This window comes from Nasonia vitripennis (assembly GCF_009193385.2).
Source record: "Nasonia vitripennis strain AsymCx chromosome 2 unlocalized genomic scaffold, Nvit_psr_1.1 chr2_random0010, whole genome shotgun sequence".
Classification (NCBI taxonomy): domain Eukaryota; kingdom Metazoa; phylum Arthropoda; class Insecta; order Hymenoptera; family Pteromalidae; genus Nasonia; species Nasonia vitripennis.
Window position 1 is genome coordinate 1,208,816 of NW_022279617.1, and position 10,550 is coordinate 1,219,365.

Here is a 10,550-nt window from a genome sequence, read left to right on the forward strand (position 1 = left end):
TTTATTTTTCCGCAATAATCGCGTCTGTACGTACCTTTACAGTCATCAATCTCAGTTAACCAGCGCAGATTCACAACCTCGTCGCCGTCGAGGACGTCTAAGAGTATGCGGCCTATATAAAAGCTATTTTCGACGTTTCTTATCGCTAAGTATTCGCCCGCCTTGTAGATCACGCGCTTCGGCTTGCGCTTCGCTCTTATACGCGTGCTTTTGTTTGAGCTTGCTGAACTGGTTGTCGACAATTTTATTTTACGATCTTTATCGATACCTTGCCTTTTTATGGCGCGAGTCCGAAATATTCTTCCCGGAGGGGCACCTGCTTCTTCATCGGGGCTTTCTAAGATTTGCTTATTGGCCAGCTTGTATAACTCCGCTCGAGGAAGGTCCGGATTAATTTGCCCCTCCGTGATCACCGGATTTCGCGAAAGAGCATCTGCGTTGGCATTCTTTTCGCCGGGGCGATACACTATGTCAAAATCATAACCGACCAAGGCGGCTTTGAGGCGATTAAACCTCAAGTCCGGCTTTTTAGTGTTATGAAAATGCTTCAAGCTCTCGTGGTCCGTCACGACTGTGAACTTCCTACCGTACAGATAATAGCGGAATTGCTCTTTTGCAAACACTATTGCCAACAGCTCCTTGTCGTATATGGGATATTTTAGTTCGCTGCCTTTCAAGCAGCGTGAAGCGTAGGCACACGGTTGGTCTGCGCCAAGTTTTCCCTGGCTCAGAATTGCGCCGAGGGCCCAATCACTGCTGTCTGTCGTGACAATGAAAGGCTGCGACATATCGGGAGCTTTAAGCACTGGTTCTTTCGACATGAGTTCTCGCAATATGTTGAACGCGGTCTCTTGTTCCTCGCCCCAGACAACCCTCTGAGCGTGTTTTCTTTTAGGGCTGGCGGAAATCGAAATCGATTGCTTTTTATCGGTTTGTCTGACTTAAGTACAATCTTGTGTTTAAGCAGGTGCGTAGCTGGCAGTGGCTCGCCGTCTAGCCCAAACACTCCTGGAAAATCGCTGATGATTTCCCGTATATAACCGATTTCCTCGTCGTTGCATCCCTCCAAGTCTGCCAGTTTTAGGATTTTTTCGACTCGTTCTATTCTAGCTTGTTCGTCGGCGAGAAGTCTTCTATTTAGGGACTCTACCTCCTTATATTTTTCGACTTTCTTACTTATGTCGAACATTCGCCGCAGATTTGCCGTGAACTTGGCGGTACTTTCAGCTGAGCCGTCCCCATCGGCCTGATACAGCGGATTTTCTTCCATTGTCTCGCACTCGAGAAGCTCGATTACTGGGTTTGCTATCGAAATTTCTTCATCGCTAGTATTGATACATTCCGCATAGACTCTGCCGTTTCTGTTTTCGGCTACGAAATTACCAAAGAGGATGTCGGGATGGATATTTGTTATGGGCACCCACCCGACTTTCACGTCGCTATTTTTGACGCGAGCTCCGATTATCATCTTCACCCTTGGGGGTATCGTCACACGCTCATCAGACTCGAACGGAATTTGCTCTTTGCCGAGTCTTAGGCATTGGTCGGCTGCATCTACGCAACCTCTGTGCGCGTCTATGATGTCCCACCCAATGATTCCCGAGTTTTCTATAGGGAAGTCATTGGGCACTATGTGGACGTTGCAAGCCAACCCTTGCAGTTTTATTACTGCTTGGCCCAGCGTGTGCGATGCTCCTGGCGTTACGCCTTGGATCTTGATAATTTTGCTCGTGTCTATAGGATAGCATGCCGCTAATTTTCCTCTTTTTAAGACGGAGATGTCCGCCCCTGAGTCCGCGTAGAATGTACCTTGTCCCTCTTTTAGCTGAGGGCTATTTAGTTTAACGATTGGAGGTTGTCTTCCAGCTAGTAAAAATCTAACCTTAGCAGTCTCGAACCTCTCGTTTAACGCGACTTCGGATTTTTCTTCAGATTTTGATTTTATATTCTGTTGGGTTTCCACTACCATTGGATTTTTTGTGGGGTGATTATTAGTTGCGGCTTCGTTCACAGCTTTTTCTTTTTGACACTCGTCGCCTGGGGAACGTGGCGAGCGTCTATCTAGTTTAAATTTTTGCCGTGTTCTGTTGCGTTGTCCGGGCTATTATTACCATTTTTCTGCTTGTTGTTATTTTTATTATTGTAGCGGCGATCCCTGTTGCCATTCTTTTTAGGTTTGCGAGGGGGCCGCGAGATCATTCCGTTTTTTGCATGAAACATCAGCGTACGACAATCTTCCGTATTGTGCGTGTCTGTTTGGCAGTAACCGCACATTTTCTCTGCACCTTGCTGATTCTCCTGCGTGGTACTTGTTTGTGGCGGTGGTTCGTTGACAGTCTGTGCTGATTTAGGAAGAATTCCCTCGCTTAATAATAACCGCAGTTGTGCCACCGGATCTACAGGACTCACGATGTTACTAGGCGCGTTTCTCGTACCCTGTTTACCTTCGTATTCGATGGCGAATGTTATTGCTTGGTTTAACGTTTTTGGCTGCTTAAGCTGTACCAGGAAATTGAGCGGAGACTTTAGGCCGAGTAAAAATTGCTCGAGGGCTTCGATGTCTGCTTGCTGTAATTTAGACGCCCTATCGGATTCGGATATGTCCGGGGCACATCCTATAATTGTTCTCAACCTATTATATAATTTTTCGGCACGCATGCCGTAATCGTTTGCCGATTCTAATACGCCCTGTTGAAGCGTGCGAATTTCACCCTGTATTTGGTGGGCGACGCCGATGTTCGCGAAATGTAGGGTCAGATCTCGCAAAAATTCATCGATAGTTTTATAACGGGCTGTTCGTGAGCGATATCCCTCCGTGGCCTTTCCTTGCAGCCTATTAGCGACGTGCATCAAAAGGAACTCCTCATTTTCGGGTCCAAACTTCTTTTGCACTTTGCGGACCGCGTTGCAAAAAATTGACAGATTGTCGGGGTCTCCGTCAAAGTAAGGTACGTAGCTAGCCGCTTGGTGAAAGGTCATTCGCCTTACGGCAGCCTCTGCAACCGAGGGATGTACTAGTTCGGCTTCGCTATCCTCGTCATCCGAATACTTCTTTTGACGAGAGGGATGGCTATGCCTGGATTTGTCTCGGCGCTTGCGACTTGCATCGCTTTCACTCTCGCTGCCGCGCCTACGCTTATCGCTTTTTAATTTTCTATCTTCGCGCCTGTACCTATCGCGATTACCGGACGCGCTCCTGTCCTGCTTTGGTCGATCGCGCTTTCTATCCTCGTCGTCGCCGTGCTTGCGCCGTCTCTCGTTATTTTTGTCCCCGCGCTTTCGATATTTATCGTCGCCATCCCTTTTGTTACCGCGGCTGCTATCGGTATCACTACGCCGACGACGACTGTTGTTGCTGTTGCCGCTATGTCGGCTGTACTCGTCGGACTCGCTGGACGCACTCGCGCTTCGACTGCGCTGGACTCGCGTGTTTCTCGCGCTTGTCCTGCCTGGCCGGCGGCTGTACTTCTCCCGGTAGTTAATCGCCCGCTGCGCGTCGCATTTGCCCTCCGCGGGAGCTAGGGTATAAAAATTTACTTCGCGACAGTTGCTGCGGGTCGGACTACTGCGCAAGCTAATCCGTGATTTGAGTTTCGGCGCGTACTTCACTCCGGTTACCCGTGGCGCGCCTCGGACCTCGCTATCACTCGGGTAGGCCGTTCGCTGAATCGGGCGGCTTCTGCGCCTATGTGAGCGAGACTCTCTGCGGAGATAGCTGCTCGTATCTGAACAGCTGCTTGACTCGTCCGACGGAGAGCTGCTTCGCTTCCGCAGGTCTTTTCCGCGAGCTTTGTGGCTTGCGCAGCTGATCGCACTGAGCTCGAGCTCCGATTCGAATTCTAATTCGCTTTCGACGATGGCCTTGTGCTGATAGACATGCAATCGGTGATCTTTGCTTAAATTTGGGATCGTCGAGCCGGCGTGGGCAACTCGCGGTTTCCTCGGGCTAGAAATTTTTTTTACTGCTGCCGTTGGTAGGCAGGCGTGCTCTTGGACACGATTTACGCACCGGGTTTTGCGCTCATCCTTTCGCGTGGGAATTCTGCTACTCACTGAGGACCTCCTGCTCGAGCTACGGCTCAAAACCATTTGCTCGATTAATTCTTTCACCTGTTCGATAGTGACGCCCTGTCTCTCACCCGGCGCCTGGGTTGCAGATTTTTCGAATGTGCGTGGGCTATATGGTAGTGTCTCTGGGCATGCCGGTGCTGAGCCTTGGTCGATCGCTTCCTGCTCTGCAGTGGCTGTGATATTTTTACCGCTGCTGGGAGTTGGCCCCCCCCGCGATTAAATCCGCATTTTTCCAAACGATGTTTTTAATGCCCATTAAATTCGTCATTCCGTTCTGACATCGCTCGTTAATAGCAAGTCGCTCGGGCACCTCCAACGGATTCCCCATATCGCCGAAAAAATTTTCGCGAACGGTGTTCTCGCTTAAGCATAGATTGCCTAGCCTATTTTCCAGGCTCTTTAATTCATTTGGCTGTGCCGCGCTTCCGAGCTTCAGCGCGCAGTTATTTTCATCGTTCGGGAGTATGCTAGACCGTAGCATAACGCTGTTTTCTCTGAGGCCTTGTTCGGGACTCTCTTCGTCCGATAATTCCGGTTTATCGGTGTACCGGCCCTCATTCATGCGCTTTTCTATTGCGTCCCTTTGAGATGCCGTCCAACCCCGTTTCGATCGACCAGAACAAAGGTGGTCATTGCACGCGCTGCTGGAGTCGCTGACCGGGGACCTTAACGCAGTCGCTGTGGCTCTTTGCGATCTGGGCGACATTTTTCGCGTAATTCTAAAAACCGCTCTAGCCCGTTTAAACTGCTTTTTTGGTCCGGTGTTCGGCTGCATTCTCTCTTCGGTTTTAGAGCTTTTTACCGCTTGCCACGCCGCGTGAATGAGGCCAGACGGGGCCATGTTCGCTGCGTTACGCGCACTCAGTTTATGCTAAAGACTCCCTAAACTTACGCAAAGACCCGGAAATGATAAAACAAAGTAAACAAAATGCGGCTGTACCGCGACCTACCCGGAAGCCAAGCTACGTAAAAATATCATGGACAACTTACATTGCGATGATAAGCACGAAGGTTGGGCGCATGATGTCTTGATGGTGGATGTTATCTGCGAGATGTTGTCCGATGGATCGCGCTCGCCGACGGCTAGTCCGCGCCTGCTATTGAGCGCGCGTGGTGGCTGCTTCCGTGGTTGACCCGCGCACCGACGGCTGGTCCTCGGTGGCCCAGATAGGATGGTGGCCAGTTGGCTTCGCTGAGGCCCAGGTAACGCACGCCGGCGGGTGTCCGGTGCTGAGGCCGTTTGACTGATTTTCTTCAAAGTCACACGGGCGAGTTGGAGCCACTTTTTTTTGTGACCTCAGCTTCCTTTTCGTGGAGCCCCGAGTTTTGTTTTTGGAGCTTTGGCGGCACGAGGCTTACGAGCTTCTTAAGATTCTTGCGAATTTACACTCGAATATTCACAAGCACTGCTTATCGTTCTTTCTTTTATTTAGACTCGGTAACCGATTAATTTAAATCGATTGCAGGTGTCGTTTTTCGGGGCCCCGCTAAGGGATGCCAGATGTGACGGGTGATGACGGGGTCCTGCCCCAAAGACAACGACTGACCTTGCTCTAGTAAACTTTATTGCAGGTTGTGAGCTCCGCTCGCGAGCTCTGCCGCCGATCAACTGCCCGCTTTGCCATCGACGCGGCTCGTCGACGGTTAGCGGTCGCACGCGCGAAGGTGCAACCCGATGCACCTTTGCCCGTGCGAACTCTCCGAGTCCGCCGTTCTCTGCTGACGGAGCATTGCATGCGCCGTCGGCAGCGGCGACCCGAGCCGTCACCGGAGAGCCTGGGGCTCGTCCGTGACACTATTCCTCGATTAATGCTGCACCTGCAAAATTTACATACATAGTATTAATATAGAAATGAAACAATGATTTGTTATACTATTAATTAGACCTACTGTTTCCTTGCCTCGAGTACGTCGGTTATCCTGTTGCTGCTACTGCTAATACTGCTGATACCGCTACTGCAAATAAATTGCAAGAAGCTGAGACTGAACTTTAAAGATAAGTTTATAAAATAAATAATACTTATCTAATAATGACGACTGCAATGATGACAACTGCAATGATGACGACTCCAATGATGACGACTCGAAAATGTGCAGTTGAAATGCTTGAAGACGATTCGATGGTTCTTGAATTTTTTTGTAAAGAAAAAAACAGTTAATATAATGTCATTGATATCGTTGAAAGCCATAAAAGAAAAGAGCCTATCAACATAACCTCGAAACATGACTTATTGAAAATTATACGTCTTCTTGAAAATCACACTGCTTCTGGGACGAAGGATTCGACACGTTATAAATAATCACTTGTAATAATTAAAAATTCTAGTTTTCGTGTATTTTGCTACTACAAAACATGACTCCGAAATGAAACTGCATCGATCATCACGGGGAGTAGACGATAGATAGAGAGATAGAGAGAGGAGAGAGACAAATATAACAGACAGATTGATGGCATCCTCGATATAAATAATTATAGTTGAAACTAATCACAATACGTTTATATTAAATAAATAACGCATTTTTAAAAAATATACGCGATTATTATCGCGCATCAAAAGCAAAATGTCGGTACATTGGCGTCAAAAAGCGGAAAAAAATATTATATATATATATATATATATATATATATATATATATATATATATATATATATATATATGGATCAACGCGGCATACGTTCCGAACATCCGTGTCGCCAAAATGCCGACCCCAAATGCGCGACCCCCAGATAACAGCGTGCTCTGAAAATGCTGAAAACGTGCCGGCACGAAATGGGCACGCATGACGGTCCACTTGCATCCGCACATGAAAGTCATATGACGAGCATATGACCGAGCATTTTGCTTGCTTCCGTGGTGGATCTGTCCAGCACGGGTGCCGATAAAATGCGAGCATAATGCCGTTCGTATGCAGGCATTTTGCGCGCATGTTCCCGATTTCGTGGACGCGTATTTTTCGCACGGCACGGCATGCTCCTCGTATGCAGGCATATGCAGGGGTTCGTGCGGGCATAATGCGAGCACTTTTCCGGAAAATCCGGAAATGCGTGCTCGCATTTACTGGAGGCCGAGCCTCGCAAATAAATGATCGAGACAGATGAGGATTGTAGGTAATTAATATGTATGATTTATTAAAACATTAATATAAATAAATAAATACAATTGAAACAATAAAACTATAGCGCAGTACAAATATAAAAATATAACAATGATATCGAATAAAATATACATAACAATTTTTGAGCTTTGATCAATCTAATATAATGATAACAAGAATAATAATAATATTAATAAACGAACAATATTAAATAATAATAAAGCAGTTGAAAATTGGACGACTCCTGGAGGCGAGGAGAACAATCGGCACACTTCCTTGTTATTATTGTTGACTTTGCTGCTGCCGCTGCAAATAAATATAAAACAGATTTAAATTTGTAATTGAATAAATTATAAACGCTAGATAATATACTTATCTATAAAGATAATCCTAATTTTGACGCATATTCCTGGCTGCGCTTCTGATGGTGCTTAAATTTAAAAATAAAAATAATGATTAATATTTTTGGGTGAGAGGGGCCCCGACCACCGCCCCTCTCCGTGAAGCTCGACCACAGCATCAGCTCCTCCGACGCTCCCTGATCTTTTTTGATTTAAAAATATACAAAAATAATAAAGCACTAAATAAATAAATAAATAAATAGAGATATAGAAATATTAACAATATCTATACATCTTTGAAAAGTAAAAGATCAGAGAGCGTTGAATAATATTTGTAAATAGATTATTAAAATCATTTAGAACAAAAAGTCCCTGAAGCATTTTTGTTCCCAAGTCACTGGATTTTGAAAAAAATTACTCTATACCAATCACATGTTTATACCATCATCTTTCTCTATCTCAAGATCTATTGACTTTAGAAGAAAAATACTTGAGGGACTTTTTATTCTAAATCATTGAAATAATCTATTCGAAAATTTAAAATGATTCTAGACCTCAAATTAAAAAAGTTCAAAATGGCTGCCAATTGCCAATGAATGAAGTTTTTCAAAAAATGACATTTTCAATAATTCTAAGAGTACTTATAGGTTGATATTGTTATTCTAAACAAAAAAGACCTCTTTCAATTTTGCTCTACATTGAATAGATTTAGAGATAAGTTCACATTTTGTATCTCAGTTATAGTCATTAGCGTAGAGTCACTTTTATCTAAATACGAGTATGGATCTCTAGGCAAAGACTAAAAAATAACAGAGTTAATCGAATATATATGATTTATCTTGTTGTACATGATTTATCTAATATATGTTCAGAATTGAAACACAATGGTTTATCAAAATCAAGAAACCCGGGTGCTGCCTTTCTGGTAAACATGTATTCAAGATGCATTGAAATAAAATGTGGCACGGTAATAAGTTGTGTAATTACATTTGAAAACTGTGTACAAAATTTGATATCTCTATTTCAAAAATTAATGACTTTTTACTGACATCATGTCTGCCCAGAGATCATTATTGTCAATAAAAAGTCAATGATTACTAAAATAGAGATGTGTAAATTTGCATACATGTTTTAAAAGCAAATTTACAACTAATTACCATGATACATTTTATTTTAATGCAATCTACATATATGCTTACCTGAAAAGCCACACCCGGCTTTTTTCTTTTTGACAATAAATTGAAACATGATATATCATATGAAGTCTTATATCAACTTTTGAACTGTACAATGTAATAAAATGTTATAAAGAAAGTCTCAGATGTTAAGATATCTTGTATAACACTATATCTTACAATTCCTTGTCGAAAAGGCAAAAGCCGGGTGTGGCTATTCAGGTAAGCATATATGTAGATTGCATTAAAATAAAATGTATCATGGTAATTAGTTGTGTAATTACATTTAAAAACTGTCTACAAAATTTGACATCTCTATTTAAAAATCAATCACTTTGTATTGGCAATATGGCTCTCCAGAGATCATTATTGTCCAAAAACCATCTATTATTATTAAAATAAATATTTATAATTTTCTACTGATACTTTAACAGTACTTTGAAAAGTAATTACTGTGATACATTTTATTTAAATGCATTCAGAGCAGATGTTTATCTGACAAGCTACACCCGGGTTCGACCTATCAGACTTAGACTTTGAAAATGTTTTATCATTAAAAATCTCTTACTAGCTGGGACTTTGATAAAGAGAAGTTACTTGATTTTAGTAAATAAATAAACATCCTAGCTTACTTTTTGCTATTCCAACTATATTGGTGAGTACGGTGAGCTGAACCTGTCGAAGTACCTCAGAAGAAAAAAGAAAAAAGCCGGGTGTGGCTTTTCAGGTAAGCATATATGTAGATTGCATTAAAATAAAATGTATCATGGTAATTAGTTGTAAATTTGCTTTTAAAACATGTATGCAAATTTACACATCTCTATTTTAGTAATCATTGACTTTTTATTGACAATAATGATCTCTGGGCAGACATGATGTCAGTAAAAAGTCATTAATTTTTGAAATAGAGATATCAAATTTTGTACACAGTTTTCAAATGTAATTACACAACTTATTACCGTGCCACATTTTATTTCAATGCATCTTGAATACATGTTTACCAGAAAGGCAGCACCCGGGTTTCTTGATTTTGATAAACCATTGTGTTTCAATTCTGAACATATATTAGATAAATCATGTACAACAAGATAAATCATATATATTCGATTAACTCTGTTATTTTTTAGTCTTTGCCTAGAGATCCATACTCGTATTTAGATAAAAGTGACTCTACGCTAATGACTATAACTGAGATACAAAATGTGAACTTATCTCTAAATCTATTCAATGTAGAGCAAAATTGAAAGAGGTCTTTTTTGTTTAGAATAACAATATCAACCTATAAGTACTCTTAGAATTATTGAAAATGTCATTTTTTGAAAAACTTCATTCATTGGCAATTGGCAGCCATTTTGAACTTTTTTAATTTGAGATCTAGAATCATTTTAAATTTTCGAATAGATTATTTCAATGATTTAGAATAAAAAGTCCCTCAAGTATTTTTCTTCTAAAGTCAATAGATCTTGAGATAGAGAAAGATGATGGTATAAACATGTGATTGGTATAGAGTAATTTTTTTCAAAATCCAGTGACTTGGGAACAAAAATGCTTCAGGGACTTTTTGTTCTAAATGATTTTAATAATCTATTTACAAATATTATTTTGAAGGTAGCAATAGGTAATATTTGTTATTTCAAGCAAGAAAGGGCTCTTTCAATTTTCTTGTAGAATCAAATTAATGATACTCACTGACATTCTAAATTTTCTTGCAGATATTAATTTATTATTCTTTTTACATAACGATTTTTTTTCTTCTCATCACATATAACGTAATGCTATCCTTTTCTGCCATGTACATATTTTAATGCATGTTTACGTATGTTTATGCAGCGGTTCCAGAATCTTATCTGCCAACTACATTCTTCAC

The 10,550-nt window shown here is 42.1% G+C and overlaps 1 long non-coding RNA gene across 1 annotated transcript; it reads right to left on the reverse strand.

Moving 5' to 3' along the window:
• Positions 1-7,306: 7,306 nt before the first annotated feature.
• LOC116416540 lies at positions 7,307-9,917 on the reverse strand. Its single transcript, XR_004226923.2, has 2 exons — positions 9,316-9,917; positions 7,307-7,597 (listed from the first exon to the last, which is right to left on the reverse strand). It is a non-coding gene; the product is annotated as an uncharacterized LOC116416540 (long non-coding RNA).
• Positions 9,918-10,550: the final 633 nt, after the last annotated feature.